Source organism: Pithys albifrons, chromosome 11 (assembly GCF_047495875.1).
Source record: "Pithys albifrons albifrons isolate INPA30051 chromosome 11, PitAlb_v1, whole genome shotgun sequence".
Lineage (NCBI taxonomy): Eukaryota > Metazoa > Chordata > Aves > Passeriformes > Thamnophilidae > Pithys > Pithys albifrons.
Window position 1 is genome coordinate 1,922,430 of NC_092468.1, and position 21,181 is coordinate 1,943,610.

General features: G+C 50.6%; 2 protein-coding genes across 5 annotated transcripts in view; one reads left to right on the plus strand and one right to left on the minus strand.

The window, feature by feature from the left end:
* The window catches only part of EHHADH (enoyl-CoA hydratase and 3-hydroxyacyl CoA dehydrogenase), a 34,625-nt gene extending 34,312 nt beyond the window's left edge, over positions 1 to 313 (minus strand). The window contains exon 1 of the mRNA XM_071566447.1: positions 146 to 313. The gene's annotated coding sequence lies outside the window, so the exon portion shown is untranslated. The remainder of the gene's footprint in view (positions 1 to 145) is intronic.
* A 10,350-nt stretch (positions 314 to 10,663) lies between these two features.
* The window catches only part of MAP3K13 (mitogen-activated protein kinase kinase kinase 13), a 78,323-nt gene continuing 67,805 nt past the window's right edge, over positions 10,664 to 21,181 (plus strand). For 3 of the 4 annotated variants that reach the window (XM_071566094.1, XM_071566090.1, XM_071566092.1), the window contains exon 1: positions 10,664 to 10,737. The gene's annotated coding sequence lies outside the window, so the exon portion shown is untranslated. The remainder of the gene's footprint in view (positions 10,738 to 21,181) is intronic. The other variant, XM_071566091.1, reaches the window with a different exon arrangement.

The window sequence follows — 21,181 nt, forward strand, 5'->3', positions numbered from 1 at the left end:
AGATGAGCATGGGGTCTAATTAACTAATGAAGAGAGGAAGGGAGAAACTCTGCAACGTTCTAAAATCTTCCTTAGAAAAAGATCAACTTGTAAAAGGAGCTACAATGCAAGGGAGGAAAGTAGATTCTGGTGTTACCAAACGTACCCTTCACACTACAGTGGCAGTTCAGGGAGAGAGAAGGTTCTTCAGAGGGAAAATTCCAGGATGTTGAGGAACTGATGGCTTTTTGCTGGTTCTCTTGGTGCCTGGTTGTCCATCCCTGGTGCTTCCCCCACACAGATGTCTCACAAGGGCTGGATTTCCCCCTGTGCTGTAGCTGTTGGTTTCACCTATAGAGTGGGGTGTGTTTTATCCTGCTAAGCTTGTTGTGGCCTGTTAACTTGAGATGTTTTGATATCTCTCTGTATTTTTTATCTCTCTCTCTCTCTCTATTTTTATCTGTAACATCTCCTTTATGTCTCTTGGTCCTTAAAAGTCAGTCCCTTGGCAGAATGGCCACAGCTCCTTCCCTGGTCTGGAACTGGTGTAGATAATTTTAGAACTTGATTTGTGTGTACAGAAAGGTCCTTCACTCAAAACAACCTTTATTGTTGCTTTTCTATGTCTGTTGGTTTTATATAACTTTTATTGAAATAGCTCTTGTGGTGGATCACTACAGCAATTCTGTCATTTATCATGTAATGTTAAAAAAACCCAAACCAGGGATAATGCTCTGCCATCTGCTTGTAAAACAGCGTGTTCTGGGAGTTTATAAAAGTGCTGTAAAGGCTGCCTTGAAGGGTTACCTGGCCTGTTGTGTTTTTATTGACCAGAATGAAACCAAAGATCACTCTGAGTTGTACTTTGTGTTTATAATTTACAGGCCTGGTTTATTTGTCCTTCAATAACACAACTCCTACAGTTCTGACAAAACAAACCCCTTCTGAGCCAGAAAAAGAGAGCTCATAGAGAGGGAAAAAAAGAAAAAAAGTTCTATTGTGCCATGGAAAGGCTCCAGCAAATGTTCAAGGTTTATTGTTGTAATCCTTATGCTTACCTTTATTCCCCCCTTCAAGATAAATGGAGTTTGGTAGGAAGGAGAAGAAGAAATGCATTTCAGTGCAAACAGCAGAGAAATTCAAAGTCTTTGGAGTTGTACAAGGACCAAGTGCAAGGACCTGAACTCAAATGCAGCTCCCAGACCAATGGAGGAAGGTGAGTGCATGTTTTTCCCTCTCCCAACAAGTTTTCCCAGCAATCAGACCCCAGGCTGCTCCATCAGAACTGCCCCTGAGCACAGGAAGGGGTGCAGGTTGCAGAGCCCATCAGTGCCCTCAGCCTTGGCCAATGTAGTCAGGGTGGGACAGGTTGTTCCTGGAAGCTTTTGTGTGTTTCCCCAAGAGCTCCTGAGGGTCTCTCTGAGCCCTTCAGTTCCAAGGCTGTTCAGTGCCTGCCCAGCAGTTTCAGCTTTGCTGAAAGGCAGCTGTGGCCTGTGAGACCACAGGACATGGTGGCAGCTGCTCCTGCCCAAGGCCTGCCAACAGAGAAGAGATCCTGCCATTCCAGATCCCTGCCAAAAGAGAAGAGATCCTGCTACTCCAGATCCCTGCCAAAAGAGAAGAGATCCTGCTACACCAGATCCCTGCCAAAAGAGAAGAGATCCTGCTACACCAGATCCCTGCCAAAAGAGAAGAGATCCTGCCATTCCAGATCCCTGCCAAAAGAGAAGAGATCCTGCTACTCCAGATCCCTGCCAAAAGAGAAGAGATCCTGCTGCTCCAGATCCCTGCCAAAAGAGAAGAGATCCTGCTACACCAGATCCCTGCCAAAAGAGAAGAGATCCTGCTACTCCAGATCCCTGCCAAAAGAGAAGAGATCCTGCTACTCCAGATCCCTGCCAAAAGAGAAGAGGTCTTGATATTCCAGATCCTTGCCAAAAGAGAAGAGATCCTGCTACTCCAGATCCCTGCCAAAAGAGAAGAGATCCTGCTACTCCAGATCCCTGCCAAAAGAGAAGAGATCCTGCCATTCCAGATCCCTGCCAAAAGAGAAGAGATCCTGCTACTCCAGATCCCTGCCAAAAGAGAAGAGGTCTTGCTATTCCAGATCCCTGCCAAAAGAGAAGAGATCCTGCTACTCCAGATCCCTGCCAAAAGAGAAGAGATCCTGCCATTCCAGATCCCTGCCAAAAGAGAAGAGATCCTGCTACTCCAGATCCCTGCCAAAAGAGAAGAGGTCTTGATATTCCAGATCCCTGCCAAAAGAGAAGAGATCCTGCTACTCCAGATCCCTGCCAAAAGAGAAGAGATCCTGCCATTCCAGATCCCTGCCAAAAGAGAAGAGATCCTGCTACTCCAGATCCCTGCCAAAAGAGAAGAGATCCTGCTACTCCAGATCCCTGCCAAAAGAGAAGAGATCCTGCTACTCCAGATCCCTGCCAAAAGAGAAGAGGTCTTGCTATTCCAGATCCCTGCCAAAAGAGAAGAGATCCTGCTACTCCAGATCCCTGCCAAAAGAGAAGAGATCCTGCCATTCCAGATCCCTGCCAAAAGAGAAGAGATCCTGCTACTCCAGATCCCTGCCAAAAGAGAAGAGGTCTTGATATTCCAGATCCCTGCCAAAAGAGAAGAGATCCTGCTACTCCAGATCCCTGCCAAAAGAGAAGAGATCCTGCCATTCCAGATCCCTGCCAAAAGAGAAGAGATCCTGCTACTCCAGATCCCTGCCAAAAGAGAAGAGATCCTGCTACTCCAGATCCCTGCCAAAAGAGAAGAGATCCTGCTACTCCAGATCCCTGCCAAAAGAGAATAGGTCTTGATATTCCAGATCCCTGCCAAAAGAGAAGAGATCCTGCTACTCCAGATCCCTGCCAAAAGAGAAGAGATCCTGCTACTCCAGATCCCTGCCAAAAGAGAAGAGATCCTGCTACTCCAGATCCCTGCCAAAAGAGAAGAGATCCTGCTACTCCAGATCCCTGCCAAAAGAGAAGAGATCCTGCTACTCCAGATCCCTGCCAAAAGAGAAGAGATCCTGCCATTCCAGATCCCTGCCAAAAGAGAAGAGATCCTGCTACTCCAGATCCCTGCCAAAAGAGAAGAGATCCTGCCATTCCAGATCCCTGCCAAAAGAGAAGAGATCCTGCTACTCCAGATCCCTGCCAAAAGAGAAGAGATCCTGCTACTCCAGATCCCTGCCAAAAGAGAAGAGATCCTGCTACTCCAGATCCCTGCCAAAAGAGAAGAGATCCTGCTACTCCAGATCCCTGCCAAAAGAGAAGAGATCCTGCTACTCCAGATCCCTGCCAAAAGAGAAGAGGTCTTGCTATTCCAGATCCCTGCCAAAAGAGAAGAGATCCTGCTACTCCAGATCCCTGCCAAAAGAGAAGAGATCCTGCCATTCCAGATCCCTGCCAAACGAGAAGAGATCCTGCCATTCCAGATCCCTGCCAAAAGAGAAGAGATCCTGCTACTCCAGATCCCTGCCAAAAGAGAAGAGGTCTTGCTATTCCAGATCCCTGCCAAAAGAGAAGAGATCCTGCTACTCCAGATCCCTGCCAAAAGAGAAGAGATCCTGCTACTCCAGATCCCTGCCAAAAGAGAAGAGATCCTGCCATTCCAGATCCCTGCCAAAAGAGAAGAGATCCTGCTACTCCAGATCCCTGCCAAAAGAGAAGAGATCCTGCCATTCCAGATCCCTGCCAAAAGAGAAGAGATCCTGCTACTCCAGATCCCTGCCAAAAGAGAAGAGATCCTGCTACTCCAGATCCCTGCCAAAAGAGAAGAGATCCTGCTACTCCAGATCCCTGCCAAAAGAGAAGAGATCCTGCTACTCCAGATCCCTGCCAAAAGAGAAGAGATCCTGCTACTCCAGATCCCTGCCAAAAGAGAAGAGGTCTTGCTATTCCAGATCCCTGCCAAAAGAGAAGAGATCCTGCTACTCCAGATCCCTGCCAAAAGAGAAGAGATCCTGCCATTCCAGATCCCTGCCAAAAGAGAAGAGATCCTGCCATTCCAGATCCCTGCCAAAAGAGAAGAGATCCTGCTACTCCAGATCCCTGCCAAAAGAGAAGAGGTCTTGCTATTCCAGATCCCTGCCAAAAGAGAAGAGATCCTGCTACTCCAGATCCCTGCCAAAAGAGAAGAGATCCTGCTACTCCAGATCCCTGCCAAAAGAGAAGAGATCCTGCCATTCCAGATCCCTGCCAAAAGAGAAGAGATCCTGCTACTCCAGATCCCTGCCAAAAGAGAAGAGATCCTGCCATTCCAGATCCCTGCCAAAAGAGAAGAGGTCCTGCCATTCCAGATCCCTGCCAAAAGAGAAGAGGTCCTGCTATTCCAGATCCCTCTGATTACTGGTCTGTTCACTACACTGTAGGGGACAGTGCTCAGAAAACACACCTGGCACTCAGCTCTGGAAAAAGGTTTCCCAAAACAGGACTATCAAATCCAAAGAAACTCCCTTACTAGAAGTGGAAATGAGGCATTCACCAAAGGACAGATTTCAATGGATGTGAATGTGGTGTTTTGTCTTCTGAACCCCTCAGAGTGTGCTGTGGTAAAAGAAAAAGATTCCTGTCTCTTCCTGAGCCGGAGCAACACGAATGTGTGGAGCCTTCTGCAACCTCCTGGGATCATCAGCCTGCTCAGGAAGTGCTGAATGACACAATCAAGCACTTTATTTATAGGAGGCTCAGCTTAATTTTTATTCCAGTGTATCACTGCTGCAAGGTACTCAGGAAGATGCACCTTGATTTGCCATGGCCTTATTCCCACAGAACAAAAATCCCTGGAAAATGCTTCTTTGGCTATTTGCACAAGCCCTGTCCCTTTCTGACCCTGGGGACACTGGAAAAGGAGGCTCTGCAGTGATGTCCCAGCTGGAGGAGCAGAGTATTTCTGCTGAAACAACCTCTGAGGAACATGGAAGGTCTCTAATGACCTGTATTGTGCAATCTGAGCAGATCTGTGGTAAAACCAGTGCTGAGAGGGGCAGGAACTCTGACAACCTGCTTGTTCTGGACAGCAGCTGGTCTGAACACCAGGCCTGAATTACACCCTGGTGTTGAAACAATGGCTTGGAGGGCCAGGGAAATCCACCAAGAGCTGTTTTCTGCTTTCCCTTTTATAGCTATGGCTTGAAAATTTTTTCTTTTAGCTTTAAAAAAATATGTGTTGTAAAAACAGCTGTTGATCTCCTGACTTTTGTATCTTTTGTCCAGTACTCTGCTCTCTGCCCCCTCATCTTTGGCAAAAGCCAATACTGGTAAACATCTGATCATAAAATAGTTTCCAAAGGCTTCTTTGGTTATCCCACCCTGAAGAGTCCTCCTCTGCTGACTCTAAGGTCCTTTTTCAAACTGCCTCCGAAAACCAGCCTTCCAAGGCCTCAGTGAGCTGGAGTTCAGTCCTCAGGGCTGGTACACAGAGCTCTTGGAAAGGCACAGCTGGAGCAAGTATGGCAATGACACCCACACAGCAGGGCACAATGTGGGCTTTGGAATATCATCCCATTCCAGACTTGAGGAAGAGCCCCATCTTCTTCTAGCCATGCAGGTTGTTTTAACTTAATGTGACAAAGGCATATTTAAAAACTTTTCCTTCTTCCTGGGTATCCTTTGAGGAGTTTTTTCCTTTCATAAAAAAAAAAAAGGTTCTTAAATGTCTTGGAAAATTTGTCTCCTGTTCTGTCTTGTAAAACAAGGCTGGGCATAATGAAATACACAATTAATTTTGCCACTGTTAATATGTAGTTAAAACTTCCTATGTAGGTGGAGGACAGTTGTATCTCCAACTCTGCACTGCCCCTTGGAAACAAACAGCTCCTCTGCTTTTGAAATGTGTGTGTGCAGGTCTGGAGGGCAGTGACAGCTCTGTGAGCAGGGCAGCTGTTTGCACAGAGTCACAGGGTGGGGTGGGCTGGCAGGGACCTCGTGCCATGGCAGGGACACCTCCACTAGACCAGGTTGCTCCAAGCCCCGTCCAACCTGGCCTTGAAGTTTTGCCTTATTGAGTCTTCACTTTGCTCTTTGGCTCCTTGAAACCTGGAGTCACCCCTCCAAAACTCCCCTCTGCATGAGGAATGCTCTGCATTCATGCACACTTTAACATCCAGACCTGCAAACACAAACCCAGGCACACATGGAGCTCCTCTAACATATTTGTTAGAAATGTTCAAACCCACAGTATTTCCAGTCAGTGGGTTGCCTGGTCAGCGTTTGTCTCCCTCTGTGCTGCTCTGTGCATTTCAGACTTCAATTGTCTTAAACAAAAATTGCCATTTCAAAGGTAGGACTTTGATTTCTCCCTGCCAGAACAAATTAGCTGTCGGTTATTTTCAACAGTCCCTGGCTGCTTCAGGGGTTTTAAGCTGATATTTGTGTGGTTTCAAAGCAACACCTCCTGGCAAGCCGTGGTACTGCTGGTGCAGGGCTAGACATTCCTTTCGGGATGATACCAGACAAAACAAGTCTGCGGAGTGACAGAATTATGGAAAGGTTTGGCTTGGACAAGACCTTAGAGCTCATCCAGTCCCACCCCCTGCCATGGGCAGGGACACCTTCCACTGTCCCAGGTTGCTCCAAGCCCCAGCCAATCTGGCCTTGGACACTCCCAAGGATGGGGCAGCCACAGCTTCTCTGGGAAACCTGTTCCCAGACTGTCAGTGACCTGTGGCAATAACCCCTCATAGTTCAGTGTTCAGATCACAGTGTGATGGATGTGGCTGTCACGACTCCCACTGGGGGAGAAATTAAATTGGGGAGTGTGATCCAAGATTCTCCAAATAAGAGTGTTATGGGTTTAGCCAGGTGGGCCTAAATTAGGCTTTAAAGTTCAGCTAGGCCTAGGTTTGTCAGCTGATTTAAGCTGGGCTGAGCTAGCTAACAGCTGACTTCTTCCAGCCAATAATGTTGTATTCCATACCATACTACATCATCTCAAAGGGTGTAAATCCAGTGTGTGGGAGTGGCTTGGTTAGTTCCATCATGGCTGCACTAAGAGGAGGACATCTAGCAGCTCCTCTACTATGTTAGGCCCTGCTTCTGTTGCCTCGCATTTTGTTTGCATTCAGGGAAGTAGAAGTATTTTGTTGTTATACTTTCTTTTTCTTGCTGAGTGTCTTTTGGAGTGCTTATGAATTTAGAGTAATGGGCTTTGTATTAATTGGGGAGTGGGAAGTTATTCCGTGTTATATATATGTAACTTGTGTAAGTGTGTGTGTTGTAGTTTGGGATTATTATGTAAATTCTCTCCCCTGCCACTTAACTGCCCAGGCCAGCGGTTAACAAAAGAAGCAGTTAACTGTTGATCGCTGGGGTGGGGGCAGGTTTGTCTCTTTTGGTTTCTTTTTTTTGGATTTCTCGGGAGTCTTGGCTCGGCGGAACGGGGGAGTGGGGGCTCGAAGGAGGCAGGCTGCCCTGCTGGTTACTGCTGGGGTTTTTTCCTGGCTGTCTTGCCGCTGTCCACCTCGGACTACTTTTCGTGCCGCGCTGCTGCCTGCCTTGGATTTGCTGCTGGTTGCTCGTACCTTTCTGCTTCTTGGACGGGGAACACAGGGGGAAGAGACTGAGTCCATCTGAAAGCCCACTGCTCGTCTGTCTCGCTGGAGAGGGACTGAAACTCACTCTGCAGCCAGCCGAGCTGTGACAAGGACACTTAAGTATAACCTTTTCTCCCGGAGAAAAAACCTGCTGGGTTTTGTTGTTGTTTTGTTTCTTTTGGTTTGTTTTTTTTTTTTCCCTCTCTTGTGGTGTTGGGGAAGTGGGTTGTACTAGTCTGTTTACATATATATTTATATATATATATAGCAGTTATCCTTCTTGTATTAAAATTCCTTTTCTTAAATTTGATAAAGAGTGGTGTGATTATTGTGGAGGAGGCCCCTCCCCTGCTTGTGGGTAAAACATTTTGGTTTTTTCGCCTCAAACCGAGACAGTGTGTTATATTGTAGTATCCTCTTAATTTTCTCTTTTCTGTATAAATACATGTAGTTAGTTTCAGCATAGACCTGGCTTTGGAAGTTGTTTTTCCTCTCTCCCTCTTCTTTTCCCCTTAGCTGGTTGGGGGGAGGAGGAACCCTTTTCACTCTGTCTTGGACAGCTGGCGTTTTGCCAGCTCAACCCAGGACAAAGAGCCAACATAAGCACTCAGTGTGTCATACAGGCATTGCTGCCTTTTTGTTTTCTCTGTGTGTGTTTATACCACAGGTGTTGGTTTGCAGTGCAGGAGGTTATCCAAACAAGGCCAAGCCAGCAAGGGATGTTTGCTCCCATCCCCATAGATGCTCATCTTTGCCCTTTCAATGTGCTCCATTCCCCCATCCCAGAGTAAAACTGACTGGCAGAAAACAGAAGTGTGAAGGGAAAGCCAGAGCAGTTTCAGAAAGCTTCACTGGTGCTCCAAGTATGTCATTCCCAGGCAGTGTGGGTGTCCTCAGGAGCAAACTAGAACCATAAAATCATAGAATCATAGAATCAGCTGGGTTGGAAGAGACCTCTGAGATCATCAAGTCCAACCCTTGATCCAACCCCACTGTGATCACCAGCCCAGGGCACTCTGTGCCCTGGGCTGGTGATCACAGTGGGGTTGGATCAAGACGTGGTGGATTCTCACTCAGTGCCACATCCAGTCTCATCTTGAACACCTCCAGGGATGGAGAATCCACCCTCTCCCTGGACAGACCATTCCAATGCCTGAGCACTCCCTCTGTGACAGATTTCTTTCTGATATCCAACCTAAGTGCATGGAGATGTGCCAGCCCAAGGAGCAGGGTGGCAGTGCCCACAGGGCTGGAGGTGCTGCTGTGCTGCCCCAGCATCACCTTGGAGCGACCCCAGCCTGGCACGGCGTGGGGTGGGCACGGAGCACCCGGGGGGTGGTACCGGAGCTGGGGATGATGGAAATGGTCATCAATGAACAGAGACACAGGTCGCTGCGGAGGGACATTGCTTGGAGGAGACAGCAACATTATCAATGAGGAGGTACATGTAACCAGTAAATCTTTCTGCTCTCCATTCGGGAGTCGTCGATGTAGCACTAACGAAACAGTTTTGTGTCCAGCAGTAACTCATTATCATGGCTCGGCTTCACGAATGAAGATTTGGGAAGGGCTCTCCCCACGCTTGCTGCAAGCGAGCTGGTGGCTAAAAAGGCAGTGCGGGATAGGCAAGTCCAGCAGTAAAGTACGAGGTTAAAAAGCACATGTCAAACTTGGCATCTTAACACGCAGTTTGGCCACGCAGGCGCTGTTCCAATCACACCCCACAGGCCGGTAATGTCGAGTGTCCCTGACGGAACAACCGAGCCCTGACAGCCCCTCAGAGGGCCCACGGACACGCAACTCGCGCATGCGCACTGAGCCCCGCCGCCGCGGCCCCGCCCACCGCTCACTTAGCCCCGCCCTCCGCCCGCCGAGGCACCGACTATCTCGCACAGAGGCCCCGCCCACCGCACACAGAGGCCTCGCCCACCGCTCATTTAGCCCCGCCCTCCGCCCGCCGAGGTACCGACTATCTCGCACAGAGGCCCCGCCCACTGCGGCCCCGCCCACCGCTCACTTAGCCCCGCCCTCCGCCCGCCGAGGTACCGACTATCTCGCACAGAGGCCCCGCCCACCGCGCACTGAGGCCCCGCCCACCGCTCATTTAGCCCCGCCCTCCGCCCGCCGAGGTACCGACTATCTCGCACAGAGGCCCCGCCCACCGCGCACTGAGGCCCCGCCCACCGCCCACCGCGGCCCCGCCCACCGCGCGCTCAGACTCCGCTCCCGTCCTCCCGGTCCGAGCCCGTGTCCTTCAGACCACGCCCATCCCCCGACACCACGCCCACTTCCCCCCTAAGGCCTCGCCCACTTCCCCCCTCGGGCCACGCCCACGCCCCTCCCTCAGGCACCATCCGCGACCCCTCAGACTGAGCCCGCAACCCCCTGCAGACCCTGACACGGCGCCTCAGGCCCCGCCGCGCCCCGCACACCGCGCGGGAATGCTGAGACCCGCCGTGCTCAGCCTTCAGCCCCGCCCACACCCCAGACCCCGCCCCCGCCCCTCGTTCCTCGTACCAGACCCCGCCCACACCCCAGACCCCGCCCCGGCCCCTCAGATCCCGCCCCAGACTCCGCCCACACCCCAGACCCCGCCCCGCCCCTCAGACCTCGCCCATATTCAATCAGACCCCGCTCCCGCCTCTCAGACTCCTCTGACACCCCCTCAAACCCCGCCCACACTCCCTCAGACCCCGCCCACACCCCTCAGACCCCGCCCACACCCCTCAAACCCCGCCCACACTCCCTCAGACCCCGCCCACACCCCTCAGACCCCGCCCACACCTCTCAGACCCCGCTCACAACCCTCAGACCCCTCTCACAACCCTCAGACCCCGCCCACACCCCTCAGACCCCGCCCACACCCCCCAGACCCCGCCCACACCTCAGATTCCGCCCCCCGGCCCATCAAGCCCCGCCCACACCTATCAGACCCCGCCCACATGCTGCAGACCCCGCCCCCGGGCCCTCAGACCCCACTCACACTCCCTCAGACCCCATCAGACCCCGCCCACAGCCCCGATACCCCTCAGACCCCGCCCACACCCCTCAGGCCCCGCCCCTACCCCTCAGGCCCCGCCCCCGCCCCATGCAGGCCCCGCCCACCCCTTTAAGAGCCGCGGGCCGGGCGCGGGGCCGGAGGTGACGTGTGCGGGACCCGTGCGGGGCGGAGCGGCCGCGGGGTCTGGTAACGCGGTGTGCGGGTGTCGGGGTGCCCAAAGGTATGAGGTGCTTGGTTACCGCGGTGCGCAGGGTTTCCCAGGGGTATCGGGTACCCGGTTAACGCGGTGCTCAGGGAATGGGGTTCCCGGCTACCGAGGTGCTCGGTTTAACGCGGTACTCAGGGATATGGAGCGCCCGGGAACGACGTGCTCAGCCTTATCGAGTTGCTCAGGGGTCTCGGGGTGCCCGGCTAGCGCTGTGCTCAGGGGTATCAGGATGCTCAGGGGTATTGGGGTGTCCGGCTATCGGGATGCTTGGGATTATTGAAGCGCCCTGATATCAGAGTGCTCGGATATCAGGATGCTCAGGGTACCGGGTGCCCGGTTACGGCGGCGCTCGGGGTACCAGGTGCCCAGAGACCGGGACGCTCAGGATACCGGGATGCTCGGGGTTATTGGAGTGCTCGGGGTTCCGGGTCGCTCGGGGTACCGTGTGCCCGGATATCGGGATGCTCAGGGGTATCGTGATGTTTATGGGTACCGGCTGCTCGGATATCGGGATGCTCCGGGTACCAGCTGCCCGGGTGTCGGCATGCTCAGGTACCGGAGTGCTCAGGGTACTGGGTGCCCTATTATAGGGATGCTCGGGGTGTCGGGATGCTCGAGGTACCGGCTGCCCGGATATCGGGATGCTCGAGGTACCGGGTGCCCGGGTACCGGAATGCTCAGGGGTACCGGGTGCCCGGATATCGGGATGCTCCGGGTACCAGCTGCCCGGGTGTCGGCATGCTCAGTTACCGGAGTGCTCAGGGTACAGGGTGCCCTATTATAGGGATACTCGGGGTGTCGGGATGCTCGAGGTACCGGGTGCCCGGATATCGAGATGTTCAGGGGTACCGGCTGCCCGGGTACCGGGATGCTCAGGGGTACTGGGTGCCCTGTTAGCGGGACGCTTCGGGTACCGGCTGCCCGGGTGTCGGGATGCCCCGGATGTCGGGATGCTCGGGATACTGGGTGCCCAGATGTCGGGATGCTCGGGGTACCGTGCCCGGTGGCCGCGGCGCTCAGCACCAGGTGCTCCCGGTGCCGCCTCTCCGTTGCACTGGCTGAGCAGGGAATCGCCCGCTCCTGTTTCTGGCGCGGAGCTCCCACGCCTGTGTGCCATGTGTGTGTACTGAAAAAGGGCTCTCCCGTCGTTAGGAGGGACTGCTGTGGGCAGCGTGGGTGATGCTGCTGTGGGCAGCGTGGGTGATGCTGCTGTGGGTCGGTCAGCAGCGCAGGTGTTGTCTCCGCTCCCCAGGCAGGAGGAATCATTCGAGTAAATCTCCAGAGGAACCTGGAGCAGATCCCGACGGAGATAAACCTCTGTCTGTCCTAATCCCGTCTGAGCAAAACAGCCCCTGGGGCTGTTGACAACAACAAAAATCATTGCAGGCTTTTATGGCTTTGTGCCCTGCTCGGTAAAAGTAATAAGGGTAGGAAGTGATGGTCCTTTCTCCCGGCAGGAGTTTGGGAGAGTGGATTGAGTGGATGGTTCACTTGGACTATCTGGTTTAGTCCAGAGCAATGCAACAGTTAAATTGGTGAGGGAAGGCAGGAACTGGAATGCCAGGAAAGGGGGAATGGATTTGAACTGGCGGGGAGGAGATTTACTTGGATATTAGGGGGAATTTGTTACCCAGGAGAGTGCAGAGGCCCTGGCACAGGTGCCCAGAGCAGCTGTGGCTGCCCCATCCCTGGGAGTGTCCAAGACCAGGTTGGATGGGGCTTGGAGCCACCTGGGCTGGTGGGAGGTGTCCCTGCCCATGGCAGGGGGTGGGATGGTCTTTAAAGTCCCTTCCAACCCAAACCAGCCTGTGGTTCTATGACAGCCTTCTTATAGGGAGGGGCACATCTCAGGGGAGAATTTTGTACCTCTGCCTTAGTTTTGCTAAAGGGATGGAGGTGGATGTAACATTTGCAGGCTTAGTGAGTGAAAATAAGACCTTCAAAGAAAAGAAATAGGAACTTGCCTCCTTTCTCCTTTGAGCTGTGTGGGAATTTTGCTGCTGGAAACTGCTGAGGCCTTGTTGTGACTTCACTTGGAGTTGTTCTTTTATCCTGTAGTTTTACTAGTTCAGAAATAGGCTGATCTTAACATACTGATCTCATTCTCAAAGCAGAGTGAAAAAAATAAAGATAAATACTTTTTGCATTCACTTTGAGATGGATTTGAGTGCTGATCTGATTGCTCTGAGAGGCACTGGAGCTGTGCAAGCTGCATTCCTCTGGTAACTGTTTGTGTCAGGAAGGGTGGAATTTCAGGAGCAGGTTTAATATGATATTGCCCCAGGAAAGGGGGGCCCTCGTGGTTGTGTGATGGGCTGGATTCACTGCCAGCCCCCAGGAATCAGCACCATATGGGATGGAGTCCACAGGGCTGTGTTTGTACCTGGGCTGGTGCACCTGCTGGGAGAGGCAGCTCTGCCCATCAGGCAGCTCAGCAGAATCACTTCAGCTGCTCCTCAAAGTGTTCCCTGAGGCTGCACTTCCCTGGACAGGCTTCGCACTTGGGTGGTGTCAGTTGTGGATGTTCTTAGATGAAGGCTGTGCACTGCTATCTCCTTATTTCCTGACATGGCCATTCAAGATCCTCAGCCCCCTCCCTCCACTTTTTCACAGTAGAAATATTTTTTTTGTTTGCTGAAACAGTTCACCTTTGGGTGGTGACCAAACTGGTGCTTTTGAAGCATTAGAAATGTAGAACTGGAGAATTTTTACCAGTTTACCTGTGGTGATTATCACCAATAACTCTACTGGAATCATTGCTAAAGCAGATGCTCATGTTTAGGGAACAAAACCAGTGTTTGTTAAATGTAAGGATGGGGGTGCTATCAATAAATAAAGAAATCACATTTAGACACATGAACAGGTGGATGAAGAATTGAAACAGATGTAGGAGACAGGAAATTACTCTCAGGTGCCCAGTTCTGGTTTGAACTGTATTTTAACAGCTGTTTCTCACATGAGAAAGATCTCTGTCCAAAAAGATGGTAAAAGATGAGACTATTGGTAAAATGTGCATCAGATGCATGCAGAGAATGTTTCTTGAACACAAACAATTTAACTACTTTCACTAAGGCTAAGAAAAATGAACTGGAAAAAGCCACTTTTGTTTATTGTGTTATTTTAAAGTCTAAGTTGGTACAGGAGCTCATAGATTTTATTCAGGTATTTTGTGGAGAATAAATGCTTCTCCTTGTAGTGTCCAGGAGTTTTATATAAGCCTTTGTGACACAGTTTGATGACTTAATTACAGTGTTAAAATACTACTTCTGAACAAGTGCTGAATTTCCAGACCTTGGTGTGGTTGAGTTTTAAATGCTTTTTGCAGTGTGGCTCCTGCCCCTGCCTTGAACCTGCTCTGCAGTGAACAATTCCCATTGTTGAGACTCCCTTCATCAAACTATTTTCTTTTAGGTCCCTGATTACAATTATTAAAGCAGAATCTGACTCTTGTCCCTGTAGAATTTATCTTACAATTTCTCATGAAGCAGATAACTTGCCTTTCATTATTTTTTTGATAGAAGTGACAGTGTGAGCTTTACTGAGTTCCTATATCCAGTGTTCCAGTATTCCAGGTGGGTCTCAGCAGTGCAGTGCTCAAGTTAAATATTGACTTGCTGTGTAGGACTTTGGTCCTGGGTGATCCTTGCTGAAGCTGCAGCTGGGAGAAAGGCACTGTGGCAAAGATAATCTCTTAAAATCACCCCTTACCAGAGTGGAGCCAGTCTGGCTGTGGGGAGTGGTCCCAGAGGAGGCTCCCAGGGCTGGGAGTCTGCTGGGTGATGTGAGTGGATACCCACATGGGTACCTGGCCATAGGGACGGTCCTTTGCTGTCTCTCTGTAGTGAAATAACTAGAATTTGGGGTTTCATCGTTGCTGCCTGATGGTCCTTTCTAATCTTGCTCTTGTTCATGCTGAATGGTCCCTCTGGCTGGCAGGAATTGTGTGTGCCAGGAGCCCAGCTGGCAGGAGGTCTCTGCTCCGGGACCGTGGCTCCCACTACAGAAGGCTCTTTGTGCTTGATGGACACGTGATGCCCTGAAAAAATAAACATTTCTCCTTCTTGCAGAGATTTGCTCTCAGATATGAGTGAAGCATAACTGTTCCAGCATTTCCAGCCCCCTCCATCCATCCCTTTTCCCTTGCTGTTGTCACCTTTCTTACAAAGGTCTGAAATCTGCTTGCTAAACTTCTTTGCAGATGGAATTCCTCCAGAACTGAGAAGATAAATTTTGTTCTCGGGGTGTGGTGTGTCTCATTCTCGACTGCTTTGCTGTGGGGAGCTCAGCATGCAACACAGGGCCATATATTGAAAAAACTTCATTTTATCCAGCTGAGAGGCTTTGTACGTGGGAGGCATCTTAGGCTTTCCTATTTGCTTGTGGGGAACAGGAATTTCAAACTAATTAGAAGATTATTAGCCTAAAACCAAAACAAAACAAAAAGAAACCCCACAAAAACCCTCCAAAGTCATGTACAGTGCTTTAGGTGAAGGAATTACTTCATCCTTTAATAGTAAAAATACTTTGAGCTGTTTGTACATGTGGGAATAAGTTATTTTGTGTCTTTAAGTCTTTTTTTTTTCCTGTCAGAATGTAGTTCTAGGCAGATTTTTCTCCTGTGTTATTGGAAGAAGGTTGGGTAGGTCATGTGTCCACTTTGTTTGCTATAAACTGAGGTTTCACTGGAAGAAATGCTTTGTTTTTGATTCAGGATTGGGCCATGAATCCTTTTTACCTTCTTATTTTTGAAACCATTTCCTTGAGTGCAATGGGTGTGAATTGAAGAACCTGTGGAGTAAAGAGTGGCTCCAGCTTTTAGCATGGCTGTGATTTTTGCCCTTGGTGAGCAGTGCTGTGGTGGGACTCCCTCTCAGGTGTGTCACAGATGTGTGTCTGCTCAGTGTGGCTGAGCCCCAGATTGAGGCTGAGCTCCAGATGGTGGCCAGGGGATTACTCGAGAGCTAATTACAAGAGTTCTTTGTATAAGTCTGAATAGTTACATCACAAAGATTCTTCTTTAATGATTCATCAGGCAATTTAGTTGGGATAAACACCCACAACTTGTTCACTTTCTGAGGAAGTGTTTTCCCTTGGTCTGCCTGGCTCATGTTGAGCTGTACCCCAGCACCTGCAGGCTGTTTGAAGGGGCATTCACTTCCTGACTCTGCCAGTGGGATCTCTGGCATCTTTGAACTCTGGAGAACTCTTGTTCTGCATGTATGGCCTACATTTCTCCTCACATCCATCTTCAGAGTGAGGGACCCGCTGTGGGGGGAGTTGTGAACAAAGGGCTGCCTGTGGTTTATTCAGGCGTGGACTCCCTTGAGTGAGCAAAGCTATTTTTGGAGTTCCCTCGGGGTGAAGGTGGTCAGGGCATCCAACTTCAGAGCTGAGCAGAGTCAGCCTTGGCGTTGCTGTGCTGGGTCAGCTGGTGTGGTGGTTCTGTCAGAGAGGGTCCCCAAAGGGTGCTGGTGAGGTCACCCCACAGCAAACTGCTGCCAAAACATTCTTTGTGGGTTTGTTATTGTCTCCAGGAAACACCTCGCCCACATTTCAGACACTTGTGAGTTGTGGCTGCTCCTGTCTGAGCTCAACAGATTTGCCCCACGACTCCTGGATAAAGGTCAACATCCCCAGCAGTTCCACAGCTCTGGGTCACTGTGCCAGCCTTGTCTTGTCACTGGGCATTGTCACGCTCTTGGTGGGTGCCACTGCAGTTGTGGCCTTTGGTCTGTGGCAGGATAGCTTAGTGCTGAAGGGGATGAAACTCCCTCTCCATTTCATCCTTCCCTGTTTCTGGACTGCTCAGCTATCTCTCAAAGAGGAGTTTCCCACTGGTGCCGCCGTGTATCCAGTGCTGGTGCTGCCCTGTATCCAGTATTGATACAGTGTCTCCAGCACTGGTGCAGCTGTGTATCCAGTATTGATGCAGTGTATCCAGCGCTGGTGCTGCCCTGTATCCAGTATTGATGCAGTGTATCCAGTGAGCTGGTGCTTGCCCTGTATCCAGTATTGATGCAGTGTGTCCAGTGAGCTGGTGCTTGCCCTGTATCCAGTATTGATACAGTGTCTCCAGCACTGGTGCTGCCCTGTATCCAGTATTGATGCAGTGTATCCAGTGAGCTGGTGCTGCCCTGTATCCAGTATTGATGCAGTGTATCCAGTGAGCTGGTGCTTGCCCTGTATCCAGTATTGATGCAGTGTATCCAGTGAGCTGGTGCTTGCCCTGTATCCAGTATTGATGCAGTGTATCCAGTGAGCTGGTGCTTGCCCTGTATCCAGTATTGATGCAGTGTATCCAGTGAGCTGGTGCTTGTCCTGTATCCAGTATTGATGCAGTGTATCCAGTGAGCTGGTGCTTGTCCTGTATCCAGTATTGATGCAGTGTATCCAGTGAGCTGGTGCTTGCCCTGTATCCAGTAGAGATGCTGTGTCTCCAGTGCTGGTGCTGCCCTGTATCCAGTACAGATGCTGTCTCCAGTGCTGGTGCTGCTGTGTATCCAGTAGAGATGCTGTGTCTCCAGTGCTGGTGCTGCTGTGTATCCAGTAGAGATCCTGTGTCTCCAGTGCTGGTGCTGCTGTGTATCCAGTATTGATACAGTGTCTCCAGCACTGGTGCTGCCCTGTATCCAGTAGAGATGCTGTCTCCAGTGCTGGTGCTGCCCTGTATCCAGTATTGATACAGTGTCTCCAGCACTGGTGCTGCCCTGTATCCAGTAGAGATACTGTGTCTCCAGCACTGGTGCTGCCCTGTATCCAGTAGAGATGCTGTGTCTCCAGTGCTGGTGCTGCTGTGTATCCAGTATTGATACAGTGTCTCCAGCGCTGGTGCTGCCCTGTATCCAGTATTGATACAGTGTCTCCAGCGCTGGTGCTGCCCTGTATCCAGTATTGATGCAGTGTATCCAGTGAGCTGGTGCTGCCCTGTATCCAGTATTGATACAGTGTCTCCAGCGCTGGTGCTGCCCTGTATCCAGTACTGATGCAGTGTATCCAGTGAGCTGGTGCTGCCCTGTATCCAGTGCGCTGGTGTCTCCCCTGCTGGTGCCACGTATCCAGCAGTGATGCCGTGTATCCAGCGCTGGAGCCTCCATGTATCCAGTATTGATGCCACCGTGTATCCAGCAGTGATGCTGCCATGTATCCAGTGCTGGTGCCACTGTGTGTCCAGTGCTGGAGCCGCGTGTATCCTATCCAGCACTGGTGCTGTGTATCCAGAAGTGATGCAGTGTATCCAGTGTGCCGGTGCCGCCCTGTATCCAGCGCCAGTGCCGCCCTGTATCCAGCGCCAGTGCCGCCCTGTATCCAGCGCCAGTGCCGCCCTGTATCCAGCACCGGTGCCTCCCTGTATCCAGCGCCAATGCCTCCCTGTATCCAGCGCTGGTGCCGCCGTGTATCCAGTGGTAATGCAGTGTATCCAGTGCTGGTGCCTCAGGTCAGCCCAGCACCTCAGTGCCACAGGAGGAAAGATGCTGGGGTCTCGTGCTGGTGGTGCCATGGACTCGGCCACACTCAGAGGGCTGCCTGAGTTTTCATAGGATCATTTGTTTTCTACCTGTTCTCCTTACCATAACCTGAACACTGAAGGTCACCGTGTTGCTCCGTGCAATTAGGACACTCCTTTGGGAATGAGGATGTTTAAAAGTTGCTTTAGATAGGGTTGATGGAAGGACTCCGCTCCTTCAGGGTGCAGTCACTGTACCTGACACTGAGTACTGAGACCTTCCTGGTTCCCTCAGAAACAGAGCACTCCTTCAATGGGTTATTTACATTCCTTGAGGTACAATGTGCTGTAGTTTGGATGTACTGTCCTGTCTGTAGTGGGAGGAAACACTGGTGCTGGTTCACTGATGTTGAGGTTCTCCTGGTTGACTCCTCCTGCAGCCTGATGGGCAGAGCAAAGGTGCTGGCTGTAAGATACAGGTATTATTTTTGTGTTCAGCCAGCCATTGCCTGTTCCTGGGGGCAGGAGCTCTCTGGGGAGAGATAATCCAGATTGTTGGTGGGCTGTGTTTGGTGCAGGAGGAGCTCAGTACGCTGACCACCTGGCTGGGAGCCTCCTGGCACTCGGAGCCCTGGGGGATGTTTGCACAGTCGCTTCTCCCCCTGTCTGGGGCCAGAATGTACAATCTGCAACAAAGCCATCATGATATCTCCTAAGAGATGAAAGGATTTGTCTGGGTTTTCCTTTGCTTTGTTAGGGAATAGCTGACCTTGGGAGCAGCACTGTGAGCTGGCTGATGAACATGCTGAACCAGCAAAGATCATCCCCAGAATCCAAATATGAGACTTGGTCAGTGCCATCTTCACAACCCAGATTGCCTTGAAGTCTCTCTTTGCTTTCATTTCCAACAGGAAGTGTCAGTTCTTTTCTGAAAAATATAAATCTAAGCCCAGGCTTCCTGGTCCCTGGAGTGGGAGGCTACTGTATGTCTGACCTCAAACTGGCTGCTGCTCAAGGTTCTACAACTCGTGATGCCTGGTGTTGCATCAGGTGATGGATGGGGGATTTTGTTGATTCCCTCCTGGCCAAGACATCTTTGAACCTTCTATTTTGAGAGGTCCATATGGTTGCGGGTCTGCAAGAAAACCAACTTCAGCTTTGTGTTGCATCTCATGGGCTGGTGCTGGGAAATTCTTGACAGTTACAAGAGCCCTCTGTTCTCCAGTGTGAGACTGTCATTGGTGCCAGCAAACGTGGTAGTAGAGAACGTGCTCAGCCTCTTTGTGTTCAGTGTTTTCTTTGGAGGTTGCAGGACTTCATACCCCTTTGTTTCCCTTCTTCCCTGGTAAGTCATGCTTTCCCCAAGTTGCTCTCCAAGATTTCATTTCAGTCTTTTTGCTGAAACCTGACATCTCCAGGACAGAGGTGCTAGACCACACTTGTATGTTGAGAGAGGACATTTTCCCCTCATAACTGGAGGATTAAATCTTTCAGACATTCTTTGAAGCTGCTACTGAGAAAGCAAGGCCCTTGCCAGAGTCACTTGGAGGTACATTAGAGACCCTTAGAGCTTGTTTATGCTCTGTGTGATGAGGGATATTCCTTGTCCTCCTTTCCCCCAGGCTAGCTCAGATTATGCTGATAGCATTAGTGGAGAACACTTCCAAGTCTGATGTCACTACTGCAAAAACCTGGAGGTTTGTTGAGACACTCACCCAGCACTGGGACTTTGCAGAGTCATCCAGGAATGAAATTGCATTTTGTGGGGCAAAATGTACTGGGATTGCTGTTTGCAGGGAGGACTGGCACTTGTTTTGAGGGAGCAGTGAGAGGGAGCTCCAAGCAGAGCTCCACACACTGTTGTGTGTGTGTAGAGTTACTTGACATTCAGGAGAGGTGCTTTGAAGCACTTGTTTTCTTTAATCTGTGTTGTCTGTTTGACACTCTACTCCTCTTTTTTGTAGTTCTTTCAAACTGTAGCAGCAAGTTGACAAGGACTGAGTTGGGGATATATTCAAGACCTCCATACCTGTGAGCCTGCCAAGGGCTGTGGCACTTGCTCTGTGGGTATTCAAAGGGGGAAAAAATTCTTGTGGACACTTTGCATCTCAAGCAGTGAAGTGTGAAAGTGCAAATGGGCAGTATGTACCAAACTGTAATTATTGGGTATCTTTTCCTGGCTGGCGAGGACCCTGAGAGTGTGACCTGAGTAAGCTCAAAGAGTCGGAGCCTTGAGCTGCTTTGTGACTCTTTCACAGGCGCTTCCAAAAGGACACAACGTTGATAACGGGAACTGCAGGATGTGCTGTGTGGAAATTTTATCTGCCTAAGTAGCTGCTAGTCCAATTCCATTAATGTTTGCATATTTAATAAACTTTTAATGCTGGATTTTAATGAGTTGGCAGTTATCTCTGAACACCCAGCAGCAGCAGTCACAGAGTCTAGGTGGCTCTCAAATGCAGATTTCCCTCACTTAGAAGACATGGGGCTTTTCCTTGGGCAGCCAGCACTTGACAGGCTGTGGAATGCTTTCATTTGGTTTGTATTGATGTACATCAGCAGTGAATCCTTAATTTGGATGGAGCCCTGGGGTTAAGTTTTGGGGGAGGAATCTTTATGCAAAGCCAGATGTGAGAAACCATGACCTTGGTTAACCTGGTAACACACCATTGATCTACTCGGGATGGTTCTTGCTCGTGATCTAATTATTTTGGCTGCAAAGTGGGACTGCCAGGGAAATTGCTTCTAATGTGCCATTTGCTCTTTTACACTTCCAGTGCTTTTGCTTTGTCTTTTTCCCCCAAACTTGCATCAAACTCTTCATAATCCCAGGCAGGCTGAGAAGTGCCCTGGCTGTGCTGCACAGCTGGAACAAGGGTCTCTGGGGAGGCTGAGGGAGGAGGTGATCGATCACCCAGGCAAAATTCAGCAGAGGAGTTCTGTGTTGGTGCTTCTGAGATAAACCTGAGTGTAGGAAATATGTCAGTATGTCAAATGTAGCAGGCAAGGTGA